The sequence below is a fragment of the Schistocerca serialis genome, chromosome 7 (genome assembly GCF_023864345.2).
Source record: "Schistocerca serialis cubense isolate TAMUIC-IGC-003099 chromosome 7, iqSchSeri2.2, whole genome shotgun sequence".
Classification (NCBI taxonomy): Eukaryota; Metazoa; Arthropoda; class Insecta; order Orthoptera; family Acrididae; genus Schistocerca; species Schistocerca serialis.
Window position 1 is genome coordinate 384,516,212 of NC_064644.1, and position 22,567 is coordinate 384,538,778.

Below are 22,567 nucleotides of genomic sequence, written 5' to 3' on the forward strand. Positions count from 1 at the left end.
TTTAGATGTTTGTTTAGGTGAAGCACCGCCATACTACGGAGCAGTTACCTCCCATCGGACGGACAGACAAATAATTGTCTGAAAATTAAAACTAAATTTTCACTCGCGGGAAGACTTGAACCAATGACCTTTCGTTCCACAGCTGCTTACGCTAACCACGGGACCACAGCGCTCCTGGGCTAATACTCTCCTTGATGTTGCTTATCTTGCACATGGACTACTCAGTTTGTATATTTTGCTTATTTTTTTCATAGTTCCACACAACTTCTTCCTGTTTTCTCGATTGATCTGTGTTCAGTTTTTCAAGGCCTATCCACTGTGCCAACTTATAACTAAATCTGAGGGGGGTGCGATGGGGAGCTTCCCTTGTGAGTAGCACTTGGCAAGGCATCCCAGATATGCTGCCGGCCGGGATGGCCGAGCGGTTCTAGGCGCTACAGTTTGGAACCGCGCGACCGCTACGATCGCAGATTCGAATCCTGCTTCGGTCATGGATGTGTGTGATGTCCTTAGGTTAGTTAGGTTTAAGTAGTTCTAAGTTCTGGGGGACTGATGACTTCAGCGGTTAAGTCTCATAGTGCTCAGAGCCATTTCAACCAACCAGATATGCTAAATAACGTTCATGTCTGGGGAGTTTGGTGACCTGCGGAAGTGTTTAAACTATGAAAATTGTTCCTGGAACCACACTGCAGGAATTCTGGACGAGTGTGGTGCCGTATTGTCCTGCTGGAACAGTCCGTCCATCGGAATGCGCAATGGACATGAATTGTCGCAGATGACCAGATAGGATGCTTACGTACGTGTCACCTGTCAGAGTCGCATCTAGACGTGTCAGGGGTCCCAAATCATTCCAAATGCGCACGGCCCACATCATTACAGAGACTCCACCAGCTTGAACGGACCGCTGCTGACATGCCGGGTCCATAGATTCATGAGGTTGTTATCTTATATAGGCGTTGCCGACCGCAGTGCCACATTCTGCCTGTTTACATATTTCTATTTGAATACCCATGCCTATGCCAGTTTCTTTGGCGCTTCAGTGTACGTTGCGGAACATCGAGCTCAAAATTGGCTGCAGATGAAGAAAATATTGGCAAACAGTTTTTATGTTGCTGAGCAACAGTCATACAATAACTTTTTAATGAACACAACGTCTGTTGACTATATTGTTGTTTATTTGATTGGAGCCGAGGTTTCGGCTTTTTATGTCGTTTTCAAGTGACTGAGTTTGTTATCTCTGTTTCTGACGGTAGGCCGAGCACTCAGAGGACTGTTATTTTGGACTTCTTGATGCAATAATTTACCAACTGCTCCTGGTGGCCAAGCGACACAGACTCTGTCGCCTGGCCACCGAGAGCTGTTGCAGGACGATTGACTCACGGATCCAGTTATATGGCTCCTTCCGTGTATATCGATTTTACGACTATGATGGGAGGGGCCTGAAGATGCAATCAATGTAGGCCGAAACTGGTAGCACATAGAAGTACATAAAATAAAATAAACTTCTACAAATCATACGGCTGTTGGCAAATTATTGCATCAAGAAGTTCATGCCTGCCGTCGTCCCACGATCCATAACGGATCAACGAAGATGTCATTTTGGAGGTCATTCACTGAAGGACCAGCCTGCCTACAAAATTACAATGGCTCCATAACTTGTATCTCTTGGCTTTCAAGCTACAATTTTTTTATTAAATACCAATATGTACGTCCCTTTCAGTTACTCGCACTGTCTTGACTCGATTTCTGAGAGCAGGAGAGCAACCGTATCGGTTCGTAAGAAGCTGATTTGTTGGATCACTGTCAGCAGGACTCAGTCTTAAGACTATGTGTTACAGCTCTAGGAGCTGGCACCTCCGTTGTAATCCTAAAGCGGCAGTCCGCCTTCTGGGCAGCGTCGTACTTTAGAAGGCGACCACCCCGAGCTCTGCTCGCGCGCTGACTGCAGATCTCGAGACAAGTGGCCATTGTTCTCCGGCAGAGAACAGGCCTGCGGCTCGGAGTGATAAAGTGCTGGGTCCGCCACCAGTCACGTCCCCCTCTGCCCTCTCACTTTAGGGACGGGCTGCTGGCATGTGCTACTGGTCACAGGTCCCACCAACACACGCATGCGCCTCCGTTGCACATTTTTATTTTTTTTATTGTTCCGTGGGACCAAATTAAGGAGAAGTCTCCATGGTCATGGAACGAGTCAATGCATGAAATTATAACACGATAGTAGAAACAGATAAAATAAAATATAAGAAATATATTCAGGCGACAAGTCGTTAAGTTTAAATAAAGAAAATCAACAATGTAACACTGGAATTTGCTCAATTTTTCAGCTCTTCCAGGAGCTCCTCGACAGAATAAGAGTGAGCCATGAGGAAACTCTTCAGTTTGGACTTAAAAGTGTTTGGACTACTGCAAAAATTTTTGAGTTCTTGTGGTAGCTTATTGAAAATGGATGCAGCAGAATACTGCACTCCTTTCTGCACAAGAGTCAAGGAAGTGCATTCCACATGCAGATTTGATTTCTGCCTAGTGTTGACTGAAAGCTGCTAGCTCTTGGGAATAAGCTAATATTGCTAGCAACAAACGACATTAAAGAAAATATATACTGTGAGGGCAATGTCAGAATTCCCAGACTATTGAATAGGGGTCGACAAGAGGTTCACGAACTTACGCCACATACAGCTCGAACAGCCCGCTTTTGAGCCAAAAATACCCTTTTTGAATCAGAAGTAATTACCCCAAAAAATAATACCATATGACATAAGCGTATGAAAATATGCGAAGTACACTACTTTTCGTGTTGAACTGTCACTTATTTCAGATACCGTCCTAATGGTAAATAATGCAGCATTTAGTTTCTGAACAAGATCCTGAACATGGGCTTTCCACAACAGCTTACTATCTATCCGAACGCCTAGAAACTTGAACTGTTCCGTCTCGCTTATAATATGCCCATTCTGTCTGATCAAAATATCACTTCTTGTTGAATTGTGAGTTAGAAACTGTAAAAACTGAGTCTTACTGTGATTTAGCATCAAATTATTTTCCACAAGCCACGAACTTATTTCATGAACTATATTATTTGAAAATGTTTCAATATTACACACAAGATCCTTCACTACCAAGCTTGTGTCATCAGCAGACTGAAATATCTTTGAATTACCTCTAATACTAGAAGGCATATCATTTACATAAATAAGAAACAGCAGCGGCCCCAGCACCGACCCTTGGGGAATGCCCAACTTAACAGTGCCTCATTGGGACTGAACATCATTACCACTCTCAATATTGCGGAGAATTACCGTCTGATTTCTGTTCTTAACGTAAGAGGCGAACCAATTGTAAGCTATTCCCCTTACTCCATAATGGTCCAACTTCTGCAGTAATATTTGGTGGTCAACACAGTCAAAAGCCTTCGTTAAATCAAAGAAAACACCTTGCTTTCGCAACCTTTTATTTAATCCGTCCAAAACCTCGTAGAGAAAAGAGAATGTAGCATTTTCGGTTGTTAAACCATTTCTAAAACCAAACTGTACATTTGACAGCAAATTATGTGAATTTAAATGCTCCAGTAACCTTGTTTATACAAACTTCTCGATAACTTTAGCAAACACCGATGGCACAGAAATAGGTCTATAATTGTCAACATTATCCCTGTCTCCCTTTTTATAAAGTGGCATCACTACCGAGTACTTTTAAAAAGTGTTCATCAAATTACTATCCTGACCCCGCCCCTGTCCCGGACACAAACGGTTCATGAATAGAACGACTATCGACATATCTCTGTTCGAGTTCTGATTTATCTGATTTTTCTCGGAGTTCTTATTTAGCAAAACGCATGTGGAAGGTAGTAATGTGTTTAATGGCGCTACTAAGGGAACTGAGTAGAGGTGCCTCCGTTTTGTAGAACTGGGCTGAACACTCGGAATCTCACCGTTAGTCAGTCACGCCGATAAAGCCTGAGAGATCAAGTAATACGTTTTCCGCTTCATCTCGGAACGTACGAGCTCGTAATTTTAAGGACAGACGTAAGGCAAAATGCATTCTTGTATATATATATATATATATATATATATATATATATATATATATATATATATATATATATATATATATATAGGGTGTTACGTAAAGGTACGGCCAATCTTTCAGGAAACATTCCTCACACACGAATAAAGAAAAGATGTTATGTGGACATGTGTCGGGAAACGCTTAATTTCCATGTTAGATCTCATTTTAGTTTCGTCCACCAACGCTCAATGGAGCACGTTATCATGATTTCATATGGGGTACTCTACCTGTGCTGCTAGAACATTTGCCTTTACAAGCACGACACAACACGTGGTTCATGCTCGATGGAGCTCCTGCACATTTCAGTCGAAGTGTCTGTACGCTTCTCAACAACAGATTCGGTGACCGATGGATTGGTAGAGGCGGACCAATTCCATGGCCTCCACGCTCTCCTGACCTCAACCCTCTTGACTTTCATTTATGGGGGCATTTGAAAGCTCTTGTTTACGCAACCCCGGTACCAAATGTAGAGACTCTTCGTGCTCGTATTGTGGACGGCTGTGATACAATACGCCATTCTCCAGGGCTGCATCAGCGCATCAGGGATTCCATGCGACGGAGGGTGGATGCATGTATCCTCGCTAACGGAGGACATTTTGAACATTTCCTGTAACAAAGTGTCTGAAGTCACGCTGGTACGTTCAGTTGCTGTGTGTTTCCATACCATGATTAATGTGATTTGAAGAGAAGTAATAAAATGAGCTCCATCATGGAAAGTAAGCGTTTCCGGACACATGTCCACATAACATAGTTTCTTTCTTTGTGTGTGATGAATGTTTCCTGGAAGTTTGACCGTACCTTTTTGTAACACCCTGTATATGTATATATTCCCCATCCGGCGAGCAGGTCGCCAAATGTGGCGACGAATGTAATAAGACCTGCACCAAGGCGGCCCGACCTACCCCGTAAGGGGCTCCAGGCCAATGACGCCACACGCTAATTTCCGGTCCATTGATCGTGACCGGTCCAAATACCTCACAAAATAAGCATCAAACAAAAAAGCTACAAGGAACGAAACTCGTCTATCTTGAATGGGGAAACCAGATGACGCTAAGGTTGGCCCGCTAGAAGGCGCTGCGTTTTTCGAATAGGAACCCGGATTTTTATTACACATTCGTGTAGTACGTAAAGAAATATGAATGTTTTAGTTCGGGGGGTGGGGGGGGGGGGGTGGAAATGAGTTAATCCGGGAAGTATCTGCCGCATTTTCCAAGATTTTACAGTTACTGAAGTCATTTACACAGTCACATCAACACTAATTGTGTCATGAGATATGCAATGTATACATCAAAATGTGCATGATGAGAACAGGTTGTTAATGAAGTGAAAGGGAACAAACAATGAGCAAAGTGGATATATATATATATAACTTTTTATGTTAATGCATATAGTAAAGGTAGTAAAACAGTGCCTGAAGGAGAATGGATAAGTGATTGTCTTATGTTAGCCGCGATCTTAGTGCATACTACAGCGGCAGTTTTAAATTGAATTTTTAAACAGACATAAATCTTGGTCATTATTGCGACAAAAATTGTGAACCCACTCAGAGGTAGTAAATTCCACTTAGAATTTGAATAATCCTTAAATGTAGGGCAAACAACATCTTACGTGATAAAAATTGTTCTCTGCTGATGTATGAAGCCTGGTTATTTCGTAACAACTTTCACGAAATAGTTTGATAGGAAAGAATACATCAGTGTTGTGTGCGAGTGGTGTTGTGTGTCAAAACTGTTCATTTTGCTTAAAGAAAAGTGTTGCCACCTCGAATAAAGGTAGCGGAAAATTGGTTAGACGACCTGCAACTAGTAATGAGACTATTATGCAACGGCACTGAAGACTGCTAAAAATCATTACTCTTGTATAGTTGAGATTACTTAATATGCATTTAGCTTGTTTGCTGGTTGTATAAGATCACTTTTGTACATGAACTTAACGCCATTTACACCGCTTGACAGACAACATTGCTACAAGTTCCATGGTGGAGATTCCTTTAACAAAATAACGCTCATTAGCCGGGAGAAGCAGTGATTAAATAAAACCTCATGTTACGCTAATAATAAGTAATTGGTTTTGTTGTAGACCTGCCCAAAATTGTACAACACAGATACTACGTCACAGGCAGAAGATGATAACATAAGTACAAAAAGTATATCAGGGGATTGAAAGGATAACGCACTGCGTCTATGGACATGAAAATGTACTAATCGTTGAAGATAGATTTACGGGAGAATGTGGGCTTAATATAGGACTTTTTTAAAAAATGTTTCAGCTAATGATGGCAAAGATACTTATCAAGAATAAAAAATGTACTACGACAAGCCGCGTAGGCACTGGAGGAAACCAGGTGAATAGCGTTATGCTGAGTGGGAGGTTACGGAGATATTCGGATATTGGATTGTAAAACTTACCCAGCAGCCGATATGCATGTTGATTCTTCGCCGATGTTAGAAACGTTCTGTGTTGATGGGGAAAGATAAATGTATCCATCTCATTTAAGAGACTTTAGTCTCGAAATGGAGTGATTCGAAAGGCGTTATTGAAAAACTACGTAAGTTCTCTGAGCCTCGTGCAGTGCTCAGAATAAGGGGTCCCAACTTCCAAACACTGACCATGACGTACAGAATTCATGCTCAGCAAGTCCAACACCCTCAGATGGTTTCTCATGTTAATGGACTAGTAACTTAGCATGTAACCTGATGTCAGAGAGACCGTAAATCCTAATTCTGCGGTAGAACAACAATGAATTCCATTTACCTGCACAAATTTCAGAAGCTGCTAAATTTATGACAGTTGTTCAGAGTGACATCCCCTAGCGTCAATACAGACATAGCATCCACGCACAAAGTTCTGGGGGTACCCGTTCTAATATCCCCAGTGTCGTTTGAAAGGTGTCGCCGGGAGCAAGAATTCTTATCAGAAGATCCTCTTCTGTCTGGACAGGCGTCTCGTACACAAGACTTTTCACATGGCCCCAGAGGAATAAATGAAGTGACGGGACATCAGGTGAACGTGCTGGCCACGAAACAGGACTTCCTTTGATCATCCACTTTTCAGGCAGTCTCTGATCCAACTGTACACAGATCTTCCGTTCAAAGTGTTGTGACGTTCCACATTGTTGGAACCAAACAATCAGATAACCCTACTCTACAATTTTGTCAATAACAGTACCGGTACATGCATTCACCAGTCAGATGTGACATACTATTTTCTCTTATTACTTTGGACTCTGTCGTTCCCAGATCGGAATCCCTTACCTCATATTGATACATTTAACCTTCCCCACCATCCTTAAAAGTTTGTAACGTTGTCACGGAATCACCCTATACTCAGATGATATGATCAATTTCGTAGTGCTGGAGAGTAACCTGGAGTTTAAGGAAATAGTAAGGAAAAATCAACGTATATGGATGTGTAGTACTAAAATACTACTCAAAAATTATGTGCGTTTGAAGTTCTTGGAGGCTATTTTTGTATACTGCGGTAATGAGTATCACACTACTCACTCCAGTTAATGAGGAACGGGCATCCGTAAAACGGTAATCACAGATACTGGACAGACATAGAAACAAGAAAGGTATCTATGGAGAAATCTTGTGTAACGGAAGGTATACATCATCTAATCGATTTCTGGATGAAGTACAAAAAGCTGCCAGAAATGGGTTAAGAATTCGCAAAGGAAATGTCGTCGCAAGGACAGATTTAGATTAAGAGATACATTACTTTCGGTACAATTAAAAGCAAAAGCGCCAACATTAACAGCGCTTAAGCAATTTCACTCTTAAATTCATAGGAGAAAAGGGCTGGGTGGAAAGAGAATGTTGAGGATACCTGCGAGAGGAACAACTGTCTGTTGGCTTGATAGAGGAGGAAATCAGTATCGATTTCGAGAGTACACGGGATCTTATATTCATCAGAAGTTTCCAGAATTTTCGAAGAAATGCGTTAAAAATAAGCAGAAGGGATAAATGACATTGGTTATTAATTTATATGGTCGCTGGGGTATTTTCTAAGGTCGCTGTCGTAGTGTCAGTCAAACGATCATTCAAGATTGTATACAGGATCTATGAATATACAGGCATAGCATCACATGGCCGGAAAAATATTATCCACACAATCCGGAAAATAGTAAGGACACCTAACTACAAGAGCTATGGCACAACCAACTTAAGAGCTCATGCATCCGAATTACTGACAAGACTAATGTATAGAGGAATGGAAAAATTACTGAGGATTTTTTTTCCATTTGTATGTCCGTCGTTGTGGCTGGAGGTCGGGAGAATAGGGCCGTTCACTATTGTAAGGAAATGAAACACCTACAGCCGTCCTTACGGTGTCATTTATTCTGTGGCTTCCAGCTTAGGTGCTTCAATGCACCGTCTTCAGGCCTTAGTTGATGCTGAAGGGGTTAGCACGATCCATATATAAGACGCATCAGTGATCAACAACTGGTTTACACAGACTATCTGTAACTCTGATGCCGTCTCTCCAACCACCAGCTGTCAACTGACCGGAGTAACATTCAAACATTCTGCAGACAGTTGACAGTTGTCGGTTGGAGAGACGACATCACAATTACAGGTAGACTGCGTAAATCAGTTGTTGGCTACTGATGCATCGTGTAAATTGATCGTAACAACTGGCTTACGCAGACTGTCTGTAACTGTCCAACCATCAGCTGTCAACTGACTGGAGAAACATTCAAACATTCAAACATTCTCCAGTCAGTTGATAGTTGATGCTTGGAGAGACGACAAAACAGTTACTGGTAGTCTGCGTAACCCAGTTCTTGGCCACGGATGCATCGTGTAAATGGATCGTGACAACCCCTTCAGCATCAACTAAGGCCTAAAGATGGTGCACTGAAATACCAAAACTGGTAGCTACACAATAAATAATATCATAAGGACGGCTGTAGGTGTTTCATTTTCTTACAAGTGAGGATCTATCAGATGACAATCTGTTTGGCTTTAGGAGAGACGAAGTAACGGTAGTGGCAGTTTTATTGTTGCGTTTTTGGCTCTAAGTTTTGCACTCACCTCTTCAGATGACTGCTGTTTTCCAAGGGACAGCAATTCGCAGCAGCATGCAGCAGCAGCGGGTAAATCTTATTGTTACTAAGAATAAATTTAACAAAAAGAAGTTTGCCTGGGTGCTGTTAACAACTAAATAACAAATAAATGAAAAGCACCAGTTTGCTTTTCATTTATTATTATAATGTTGTTCTACCAAGAACCGACGGAAGATTCTGTTAACTAAATAACTTTTAAGAACGGATTTCATAAATTGAGTCTACTAAGAAACTTTAGAAATCATCATGACCAATAACAGATTGACAAGTATTAATAATGGCGAATTGCCTGACAGTGACCTTATAAGTATCACTAACGGCTGAGTGCCAGATTAAGAAATTATTTCATTGTCAAAGTTACGTTAACATTTAATAACCACAGCGTATTTATCAATTAGATGTCGAGAATAATTATTATTATTTGGAGGATAAGGAAGCTTCTGTAACTGACAAGCAAAACATGAGATTAAACATCCTGGCAGATTAAAACTGTGTGAAGGACCGAGACTCGAATTCGGGACCTATGCCTTTCGCGGGCAAGTGGTCTATTAACTGAGCTACCAAAGCACGACTCACGCCCCGTCCTCACAGCTTTAATTCTGCCAGTACCACGTCTCCTACCTTCCAAACTTCACAGAAACTCTCCTGCGATCCTTGCTGAACTAACACTCCTGGAAGAAAGGAGTTTTAATCTGCCAAGAAATTTCATATCTCAGCACACTCCGCTGTAGAGTGAAAATCCCATTCTAAAAACATGAGATTATTGCAAGAAATGTTGAAGTGTGAATTCCTTAGGGACCAAACTGCTGAGGTCATCGTCCCTAGATACTCATAAACTACTTAAAGTAACTTAAAATTACATTTTCCAGAAACATACACAGAACCATTCCCGAGGGACTACTCGGACCTCCGGTAGTAGGAGCCGCGCAATCCGTGACACGACGCCTCAAACCGCGCGGCCACACTGCGCGGCCGGATTATTGCAGAATCGGACTTATAATCAAGAGCCTAACCCTGCCACTGCGCTATACGCTATGCTTGTGAATTTTACCTTGAATCCCATCTTCAAGCGTAGTTAAGCCATCTAAATCTCTGCTGGCCATATAAGTGAAATCAGGCCTTGAATGTGGTAAGATCCTTCACTGACGTGAGGGTAGCGTGACACAGCTTCTGTCTCCGAGCTGTCGACCAACACTACTGAAATTTTACTCTCGCAGACAGACCTCGTCTCACAATAATGCTTAGAATCGCGCTCCCATGCTTCGCCTTGAGATTGTTACCATCGATATTTGTGTGCTTATTTATTTCCATAGAGAATCGCAGAATCTTACACAATGCAAACAATAGTCTTAAATTGGCTACATTGTTTTCGATACTCAGTGTAATATCTAATACATGTAATGGAGAGTTCTGACATACTCCTTGCAGCTGCAAGCAGAAGAACCTAGAGAAAACTACAGCAACGCAGAACCTAGATCCAAGCACTCCTGTTCAAACGGGCGTAAGGCAGAGATCAAGTCTTTATAAATTATTTGTACGCCTTTACGTCGAAGAAGGAATGACGAAAACAGTTGTTCTTGTTGTGGTCTTCAGTCCTGAGACTGGTTTGATGCAGCTCTCCATGCTACTCTATCCAGTGCAAGGTTCTTCATCTCCCAGTACTTACTGCAACCTACCCCCTTCTGAATCTACTTAAGGTATTCATCTCTTGGTCTCCATCTATGATTTTTACCCTCCACACTGCCCTCCAGTGCTAAATTTGTGATCCCTTGATGCTTCAGAACGTGTCCTACCAACCGGTCCCTTCTTCTTGTCAAGTTGTGCCACAAACTCCTCTTCTCCCCTATTCTGTTCAACACCTCCCCATTAGTTAAGTGATCTACCCATCTAATCTTCAGCATTCTTCTATAGCACCACATTTCGAAAGCTTCTATTCATGTACAAACTATTTTTAGTCCATGTTTCACTTCCATACATGGCTACGCTCGACACAAATACTTTCAGAAACGACTTCCTGACACTTAAATCTATACTCGATGTTAACAAATTTCGCTTCTTCAGAAACGCTTTCCTTGCCATTGCCAGTCTACATTTTATATCCTGTCTACTTCGACCATCATCAGTTATTTTGCTCCCCAAATAGCAAAACTCCTTTACTACTTTAAGTGTCTCATTTCCTAATCTAATTCCCTCAGCATCACCCGAGTTAATTCGACTACATTCCATTATTCTCGTGTTGCTTTTGTTGATGTTCATCTTATATGTTCCTTTCAAGACACTGTCCATTCCGTTCAACTGCTCTTCCAAGTTATTTGCTGTCTGTGACAGAATTACAATGTCATCGGCGAACCTCAAAGTTTTTGTTTCTTCTCCATGGATTTTAATATCTACTCCAAATTTTTCTTTTGTTTCCTTTACTGCTTGCTCAATATACAGACTGAATAGCATCGGGGAGAGGCTACAACCCTGCCTCTCTCCCTTCCCAACCACTGCTTCCCTTTCATGCCCCTTTCGCTCCCTGTATTTTACCCCTGCCATCTTTAGAATTTGAAAGAGAGTATTCCAGTCAACAATGTCAAAAGCTTTCTCCAGAAATGCTAGAAACGTAGGTTTGCCTTTCCTTAATCTTTCTTCTAAGATAAGGCGTAAGGTCAGTATTGTCTCACGTGTTCCAACATTTCTACGGAATCCAAACTGATCTTCCCCGAGGTCGGCTTCTACCAGTTTTTCCATTCGTCTGTAAAGAATTGGCGTTAGTATTTTGCAGATGTGACTTATTAAACTGATAGTTCGGTAATTTTCACATCTGTCAACACTTGCTTTCTTTGGGATTGGAATTACTATAATCTTCTTGAAGACTGAGGGTATTTCGCCTGTCTCATACATCTTGCTCACCAGATGGTAGAGTTTTGTCAGGACTGGCTCTCCCAAGGCTGTCAATAGTCCAGTGCTCTGTCCAACTCTTCACGCAGTATCATATCTCCCATTTCATCTTCATCTACATCCTCTTCCATTTCCATAATATTGTCCTCAAGAACATCGCTCCTGTATTGACCCTCTATTTACTCCTTCCACCTTTCTGCTTTCCCTTCTTTGCTTAGAACTGGGTTTCCATCTGAGCTCTAGATATTCATACAATTGGCTCTCTTTTCTCCAAAGGTCTCTCTAATTTTGCTGTAGACAGTATCTATCTTACCCCTAGTGAGATAAGCCTCTAGATCCTTACATTTGTCCTCTAGCCAGAAAACAGGAGTGATGTATATGTGCAGGCTGAAGCGAGAAACGAAAATCTGCGCCAAGGCCGGGATTCGAGTCCAAACGCACTGCTCACACGCACTATCCCAGAACGCCTCCCTACTTAGGCGACAATTCTATTCATGCCTCACGCCTAAACTCTAACAGGATTGCAAAGGCTCTCCAGCTGTATTGGAATAGCACCACAGAATCGGACAAGACGGTGAGGAGGAGGGAGAGGGGGGGGGGGGGGGGGGGTTCTGCCTGAAACCAGGATGTGAAACTATATGCTTCCAGAGGCCATCCCAAATCTCAAAAATGTATATATGCAGATTGAAGCGATGAATTGAAAAGGTTAGCACATCTGCCTAGTGAGGCGGATTCAAATCCTGGCATTTGTACATATTTTTACTCCTCACTTCAGCATGCATAGCCGGCCGCTGTGTCCGAGTGGTTCTAGGGGCTTCAGTCCGGAACCGCGCTGCTGCTACGGTCGCAGATTAGAATCCAGCCCCGGGCATTGATGTGTGTGATGTCCTTAAGTTAGTTAGTTTTAAGTAGTTCTATGTCTAGGGGACTGATGACCTCCGATATAAAGTCCCATAGTGCTGAGAGGTATTTGAACCATTTCTTTTCCAGCCTGCATATACAGGGTGGTTCTTTGATCGTGACTGGGGATAATATCTCACTAAATAAGCGTCAAAAGAAAAACTACAAAGAACGAAACTCGTCTAGCTTGAAGGGGGAAAACGAGATGGCGCTATGGTTGGGCGCTAGATGGCGCTGCCATAGGTCAAACGGATATCAACTGCTTTTTTATTAAATAGGAACCCCCAGTTTTTAATACAGTGTAGTAGGTAAAGAAATATGAATGTGTTAGTTGGACCACTTTCTTCGCTTTGTGGTAGACGGAGTTGTAATAGTCGTAAACATGTGGCTCATAATTTTAGACGAACTGGTGGTAACAGGTAGGTATTTTAAATGAAAAAGCAGAACGTTATCATTTATGAGAACGGATGCTGTTACAGCGTGATTACCTGCAAATACCGCAGTAATGCAATAAATGGTCAAAATGATGTCCGTCAACCTCAATGTATTTGGCAATACGTGGAACGACATTCCTCTCAACAGTGAGAAGTTCGCCTTCCGTAATGTTTGCACATGCATTGACAATGCGCTGGCGCATGTTGTCAGGCGTTGTCAGTGGATCACTATAGCATATATCCTTCAACTTTCCCCACAGAAAGAAATCCGGGTACGTCAGATCCGGTGAACGTGCGGGCCATGGTATGATGCTTCGACGACCAATCCACCTGTGTTGAAATATGCCATTCAATACCGCTTCAATCGCACGCGAGCTATGTGCCGGACATTCATCTTGTTGGAAGTACATCGCCATTCTGTCATGCAGTGAAACATCTTGTAGTAACATCGGTAGAACATTACGTAGGAAATCACCATACATTGCTCCATTTAGATTGCCATTGATAATATTGGGGCCAAATATCATTCCTCCCATAATGCCGCACCATGCATTAACCGTCCATGGTTGCTGATGTTCCACTTGTCGCTGCCATCGTGGATTTTCCGTTGCCCAATAGTGCATATTATGCCAGTTTACGTTACCGTTGTTGGTGAATGACGCTTCGTTGCTAAATAGAACGCGCGCAAAACATCTGTCTTCGTTCCGTAACTTCTAGTGCCCAGTGGCAGAACTGTACACTATGTTCAAAGTCGTCGCCACGCAATTCCTGGTGCTTAGAAATATGGTACGGGTGCAATCGATGATGATGTAGCATTCTCAACACCGACGTTTTTGAGATTCCCGATTCTCGCGCAATTTGTCTGCTACTGGTGTGCGGATTAGCCACGACAGCAGCTAAAACACCTTCTCGGGTATCATCATTTGTTGCAGGTCGTGGTTGACTTTTCACATGTGGCTGAACACATCCTGTTTCCTTAAATAGCGTTGCTATCCGGCTAACGGTCCGGACACTTGGATTATGTCGTCCAGCATACCGAGCAGCATACATAGCACACGCCCGTTGGGCATTTTGATCACAATAGCCATACATCAACACGATATCGACTTTTCCGCAATTGGTAAACGGTCTATTATAACATGGGTAATGTATCACGAAGCAAATACCGTCCCCACTGGCGGAATGTTACGTGATACCACGTACTTATACGTTTATGACTATTACAGCGCCATCTATCACAAAGCGAAAAAAGTGGTCCAACTAAAACATTCATATTTCTTTACGTACTACACGAAAATGTAATAAAATGGGGATTGCTATTTAAAAAAACGCTGTTGATATCCGTTTGACCTATGGCAGCGCCATCTAGCGGGCCAACCATAGCACCATCTGGTTTCCCCCTTCAAGCTAGACGAGCTTCGTTCTTTGTAGTTTTTTCGTTTGATGCTTATTTCGTGAGATATTTGGCCCGGTCGCTATCAATGGTCCACCCAATATACATCAAAGAAGCTTACACTTTCATTTGGTTAAAGAACTTATGGCTGTGTTTTAGGCAGGATTCGTCGTTTGTTTTCGATGCTGAGGTGCTATTCCAATACAGTTTGAGAGCCTCTGCAATGTTTTTCGAGTTTAGGGGGAATACCACGTAGGCTGAGGTGTGCATGGGAATTGGGGTTGAGGAGGGAGGAGTGCTAGGGTAGTAGAGGTAGTTGTGCAAAGCCACTGCGCCAGGCTGGCGTAGCGGTTAGCGCATCTGCCTAGTCAGCAGGAGACCCAGGTTCGAGTCCTCGCTTTAGTATTTCATTCATCGCTTCAGTCTTCATATGTGAATCACAGATGTTGGAAACTTGAAAATGTCTCTCTAACAAAATAGTTTCATTTGAAAATAGAAGTGACTCAAGAGTCATCTGGGGGAGCTTGACGCAGATGCAACATTTAGCGCTGCTACCTGAATTCGGAGGGCTTTTGCAGTAGGTACGGACAGTCTCAGAAGCCATCGATCGGCGACATTACTCATGTACAAAACATCGTGTTAGATCTGTATGCTGGCCTAGAACTCGAACCTTCAATCTTTTACGGACAATTGCTCTACCAGCTGAGCTGTCCAGCCTCAACTAACGATCCAGTCTCACAGCTTTACTTCCGTCATTACCTATTATCCACTATCCAAATTTCACATATGCTTTCCAAGAGGACGTTGCTTTGTCAGCACTCCTGGGAGAAAGGATACTGCAGCGACATGACTTACCCATAGCTTAGAGGCTTCTTTCCAGAATGAACATTCACTCAGCAGTGGAAAATGTTTTGATTCGAAACTTCCCCTTGTCCCCTTTTCCTATCTTTTAATCTGTCAGGAAGGTTCAAATTAGCACACGCTACACTGCAGATGGTAAATATGTTATGGGTTGTGGGAAGTGTTGAAAACTAACGTATGGCTGCTTTCATTGTTTCCACTATTGTCTCGATAGTAATTAGGCCTTCTTCGAGCACCAGGGCCTCTACTTTTCTTGCGATTACCCTTCTTACACAGAGAAACGGTCTGTCACTTCGTGCTTTCACACTTATCTGGCCTCACCGGAAGCGTCTACGCTTTTCTACCGGCCTTCTGCGCTACTGTGGCGTGGGGCATTCAGCATGTTCTCAGATAGAAATTTTCTTTGTATGTTTATTTAATTAGGCATTCTTTTTTAACACAATTTATTTTTAGTGAAAGAAGCCAAACTTATTTGTGTGTCTAAATGTTATACATATATCTGTTTTGTAATTTAAGTATTACGGCCAACCAATAAATATGATTGTAAAATCAGTAGAACAGGGAGATGGTGAGAGCTGAATACTGTTGAGAGCGGAAACTACTTGGAATGGAATTTTTTTGGTCTGGTTAGTGGTACCATTTGCGACAGAGTCATAAAAACGTGTAGTAAGGGACACTGAAAGTTGGGCCTGATGTGCCCCAATTCCGATTCGAGAAGCGTAAGTGCAAATTCGTTATAAGACAAATTTTAAATTGAGTGAGACGGAGTGCCCGTTCTCTTCTCTGAACTCTTAATGCCACTGATCGTTTATGTTTGGCCGCTGTAAACAAACTGGCTTTATATCACGTCATATTTGAAATTTGTAGGTCGCCTAACTATGGAAAAGTCGTAGGACAGTGAGGGATACTGACATCTAAACGGGGACTGAGATTTATAGCTATTTATGACCTCTAATCGTTGACATAAATCACAGTAAAATTAACAGAAGAGAAAAAAAGTTCCCTGAAACTCAAATCAGTTTACAAAATGGCTCTAACGCTGTAGCGAGTTATAAACAAGTGTGGAAGACTGTTGCAGAAAGCTCAACAAGATCATCTGTGAAAGTCGCAGTATCGAAGTTAACAATACAACAAGATACCATAAATTATAACCTAACTAAACGCAAGTGGCATGGTAAAATCAGCTGCTCAGAACGTTGATTGCGCTACCGCAATTTGTGATACATTCCTTCAAATCAATCAGTGCCAGCAAATCAGAATCAGATGGTGGCTGGAGACGACTCTTTCTCAATGAGGGCCCGGAGACAAATATTAAGAATCTACACACATAAAAAAAAACTTCTGCATCACCCCGGTTCCCAGAACTTCGGAAGATGGACGTTGACTGTGGATATTGTATCACAGACACAGACCCTTTGACTGTTCAGAGATGTCACTAAACCCGCCCAAAGATGTGAACAACCATGCATGGGCAGTGCCTATTAGACGGAGGGGGTCTGCCAGCCGATCAGTTCCAGTCATTCCACCAGGAAGGAGATATAAGGCTAGTGTTGCCGTAGTTCAATCACGCCTAGACTGTCAATACCGCAGTTCGATCGCGCCCGCATTGTTATTATGTGCCAGCAATGGCTCTCAACGAGGGAAGTGTCCAGGCGTCTTGGAGTGAACCAAAGCGATGTTGTTCGGACATGGAGGAGATACAGAGAGACACAAAGTGTCGACGAAATGCTTCGCTCAGGCCGCCCAAGGGCTACTTCTGCAGTGCATGACCGCTACCAACGGATTATGGTTCGGAGGAACCCCGACATCAACGCCACCATGTTGAATAATGCTTTTCGTGCGGCCACAGGTCGTCGTGTTACGACTCAAACTTTGCGCAATAGGCTGCTTGATGTGCAACTTCACTCTTGACCTCCACGACGAGTTCATCTTTGCAACCACGACACCGTGCAGCGCGGTAAAAATGGGCCCAACAACATGCCGAATGGACCGCTCTGGATTGCCATCAGTTTCTCTTCACCGATGAGTGTCGCATATGCCTTCAACCAGACAATCGTCGGAGACGTGTTTGCGGGCAACTCGGTTAGGCTGCACGCCTTTGACACACTGTCTAGCGAGTGCAGCAAGGTGGAGTTACCCTGTCGTTTTAGAGTGGCATTATGTGGGGACGACGTAAGCCGCAGGTGCTCATGGAAGGCTCCGTAACGGCTGTGCGATACGTGAATGCCATCCTCCGATCGATAGTGCAATCGTATCGGCAGCGTATTGGTGAGCATTCGTGTTAATGGATGACAGTTCGCGCCCCCATATTCATATCTTGAGAATAACTTCTTTCAGCATAACGAAATCACTCGACTAGAGTGGCCAGCATGTTCTCCAGACATGAACCCTATCGAACATGCCTGGGATAGAGTGGAAAGGGCTTTTTATGGACGACGTGACCTACCAACCTCTCTGAGAGATCTATGCCGAATCACCGTTGAGGAGTGGGACACTCTGGACCAACAGTGCCTGGGTGAACTTGTGGGTAGAATACCACGACAATGCTCGACTAGAGTGGCCAGCAAGTTCTCCAGACATCATCCCTATCGAACGTGCCCGGGATAGATTAAAAAGGGCTTTTATGGATGACGTGACCTAAGAACCTCTCTGCCGAATCGGCGTTGAGGAATGGGACAATCTGGGCCAACAGTGCCTTGGTGAACTTGTGGGTAGTATGCTGCGACGAGTACAGGCATGCATCAATGCAAGAGGACGTGCTGCTGGGTATTAGCGGTACCAGTTGTATAGCAATATGGACCACCACCTCTGAAGGTCTCGCTATATGGTGGTACAGCATCAAATGTGTGGTTTTCATGAGCAATAAAAAAGGCGGAAATGATGTTTATATTGAGCTCTATTCCAATTTTCCGTACAGTTTCTGGAACTTTAAGGTGATGCGAAACCTTTTTTGATGTGTGTATATTCACAGTACTCCACTACCTCCTTTCAAAAAATTCTACATGGAGAGAATACGTGTTGTTGTGAATGCAAACATCTCCCATTTTGCGATTTGTGGAACGCAGCAGAGACTTCTTACATGTGGTAAAGAAAACCAACAAATATGAAGTTGGTATCAGCCTGGAACAGTGTTTTCTCGATTGGTTGGACCCATATCGCTAAGCGTGGTGGCAGGGCGACTAAATTCGACCGAATAACCGAAACTTAGGAACAATTGCAACCATGCTTCTGACGCTGGCCGGTAAATGCCACAGCGTCTCGGCTTTTGACGTCCGTGCAGAAAACTAACGGCCTCGGTGGCACGGTAACCCTGTCTAGCGCTAGGGCAGAGTTCTTTCCCTGTCCACAATAGCACAAAGCAGGTATTAGGTTCACTTCCCTGAAAACTGTCTGCTCAAATGGCTCTGAGCACTATGGCCCTTAACATCTGAGGTCATCAGTCCCCTAGAATTAGAACTACTTAAACCTAACTAACCCAAGGACATCACACACATCCATGCCTGGGGACGGATTCGAACCTGCGAACGTAGCAGCGGCGCGGTTCCGGACTGAAGCGCGTAGAACCGCTTGGCCACAGCCACCGGCAGTAGCAAACCCTATGAATTAATTAATATTGTGGAATGTTTTATAATGTGAACACAGGCTGTAGGAGGTCGAATTTAATGTTAAAAACAGCGACATGGTCTGCTACACTTCTTCGGAGAAGTGATGTTATGACTGGGAAAGTCCTTTATGTAGATAGTATTGGTGGGGGACGAATATACAAGTAATGACACTGTGATGGCATTTTACGTGTTTCTGTGTCGTTAATGCTCAATAAACTCACACTTGCTAAATTATTTTATTTGAACGAAACTTGTGTCTGTGTAACTTTGATAACATCAAAAATTACCGTAATAAACAGTTCTACATATGTCTGATTTCATAAAACGTATATATTACATCCGTAAATCAGTTTCATCAACAACTGTAACGATGAATTTGCTGATATTCCAGAAGATGATACAGCTTCAGAGACAGTAGCATTACTAGTCGTCTTCATGTCACGAAGTAGGTGCTGCTTACTTGCAGATATATTTGACTACAGAAAACAAACAGAAGAAGCGAACCAAAAACACGTGTGCAATAATAGTGTAACAGGCACTAATGTTTTGAACCAGTTTTCATATTAGTGACTTCCCCTTTATGTTTAAAGAAACAATCCGTTTTAGAAGTATTGTCGCAGGACAAAGAGCTTCAACAAATGTTGACACTACTTAGCTGTTCTCTACTGCGTAAGTGAAAAACATATTTATCTATTGTCATAGACAAAGAGAGGTGTTTATAGTCATCACTATAGTCATTTATCATATATAGCATACCAATATGCTATTAAATGTTGTTGATAATTATGAAAATTTAGCAGTCATCGATGTTGTGTATTTGAATATTTATACAAACCGCTACCCCAAATTTCCGATAGTTTACTCTAACCATAATAAAACTTCGCTTACAGCCTAAATTTCACCATCAACTTCAAGGTAGTCCTCTCACGCTTCAGCGCGACACATCCATACAGTCATTGCTGGAATTCTTCTTGCTGTATCATGTTCAAAATGAGCTGCGATTCCGCATTTCATTTCAATTTCATATTTGGGAAAGGAAAGATATCGGAAGGAACTAGAGCAAACTAGGGTTGCTCTTTGATGATTTTCATATTGTATTTTGCCAGGAATGTTCTCAGTGAAGAGTGTTCAAGTGCGTTGGCATGACCAACACGCAACTATTACGGAGATGCTTCATGAACTCAAATGGGAATCCCTGGAGGGAGGGTGACGTTCTTTTCGCAAAACACTCTTGAGAAAATTTAGAGAGTCAGGATTTTAAGCTGATTCCAGAACGATTCTACCGCTGCCAAGGTACATTGCTCGTAAGGACCACGAAGTAAGGTAAAATAAATTTGTGCTCTTGTGGTGGTATACAGACAGTCCTTTTCCTTCACTCTCTTTGTGAATGGAACAGGAAAGTAAAGGCTAGTGGTGGCACAGCATACCCTCCGCCATGCACCATACCGCGGCTTGCGAAGTAAGTATGAAGATGTAGATGATACAGCAACCAAGTTACACCTCTCAGGATATTTGAATCGAACATCTTTGCTCAGTTTTCTCAAACGTTGCAGTAGAAGTTCTGGTTCAAAAAATGGTTCATATGGTTCTGAGCACTATGGGACTTAACTTCTGAGGTCATCAGCCCCCTAGAACTTAGAACTACTTAAACCTAACTAACCTAAGGACATCACACACATTCATCCCCGAGGCAGGATTCGAACCTGCGACCGTAGCGGTCGCGCGGTTCCAGACTGTAGTGCCTAGAACCGCTCGGCCACCCCGGCCGGCGTAGAAGTTCTCTGTGACTGTCTGACCACATGGAAGAATGTCCTTCTGAACAATTTCATGAATGTCAAAATACTGACTGACATTTAGTGGATGTTGCAGCGAACATAGTGTTTTCTTTTTATTGTCACAACCTTACATCCGTCATCCATCCCTGGACAGGGAATTTGGATCATCCGGAACTGTTGTTTGAAGTTCAGTTCAACACTGTAAGCGATGGTCCCATTGGTCAGCGTTCTGTAGATGGAATATTATCTTCGTTGCAATTCGTCTCCTGCTCAATTCATCAAGCAGAATGAATTGAAAAGTCCCTGTGAAATTGTAACTATTTCATGGATTGCCAGGCTTCTGTCCTTCACTCACTTTGGCAATTGTAGCCAGTCTTGTTCTTCATGACGGTGGGTCAGATTGAATGCCTTCCCCCACAGACTCCCGGATACCTTCAGATCCTTCAAAGCACTCCAACATTCTTGCCTGTCTCAAAGCTCGCTCACAATAAAACTGCTGTAGCATCAGGTACGGTCTAGCTGAAGTTTTGGTGAACTTAAAGCAAAACTTAATGCAGTTCATTTCTTCCTTCCAATGACCAATTCCTAAATTCGCTGACACAGCAGGACACGTAGTAAAGAAGTGAGCAACAATGTTCTGATAAATCCACCCACAATGACGTCAAGTGACAGACTGGCAGTTGAAAGATACAACTAGACGCCCCTGGGGGTGGAAGCATCTACTGCTGATGGTTTCGGCGCAATATACGAATTCTCGAAGGTTTTGCGTTCGCCTAGCCACCTCGTAAGCATGTCTTCAAATTAGTTTTACATCGAAGTAAAGATTAACAGTTGTTGTTGTTGTGGTCTTCAGTCCAGAGACTGGTCTGATGCAGCCCTCCATGCTACTCTATCCTGTGCAAGCTTCTTCATCTCCCAGTACCTACTGCAACCTACATCCTTCCGAATCTGCTTAGTGTATTCATCTCTTGGTCCCCCTCTACGATTTTTACCCTCCACGCTGCCCTCCAATGCTAAATTTGTGATCCCTTGATGCCTCAAAACATGTCCTACCAACCGATTCCTTCTTCTAGTCAAGTTGTGCCACAAACTTCTCTTCTCCCCAATCCTATTCAATACTTACTCATTAGTTACGTGATCTACCCACCTTATCTTCAGCATTCTTCTGTAACATCACATTTCGAAAGCTTCTATTCTCTTCTTGTACATACTAGTTATCGTCCACGTTTCACTTCCATACATGGCTACACTCCATACAAATACTTTCAGAAACGAATTCCTGACACTTAAATCTATACTCGACGTTAACAAATTTCTCTTCTTCAGAAACGATTTCCTTGCCATTGCCAGTCTACATTTTATATCCTCTCTACTTCGACCATCATCAGTTATTTTACTCCCTAAATAGCAAAACTCCTTTACTACATTAAGTGTCGCATTTCCTAATCTAATTGCCCGTATCTCGTGGTCGTGCGGTAGCGTTCTCGCTTCCCACGCCGGGTTCGATTCCCGGCGGGGTTAGGCATTTTCTCTGCCTCGTGATGGCTGGGTGTTGTGTGATGTCCTTAGGTTAGTTAGGTTTA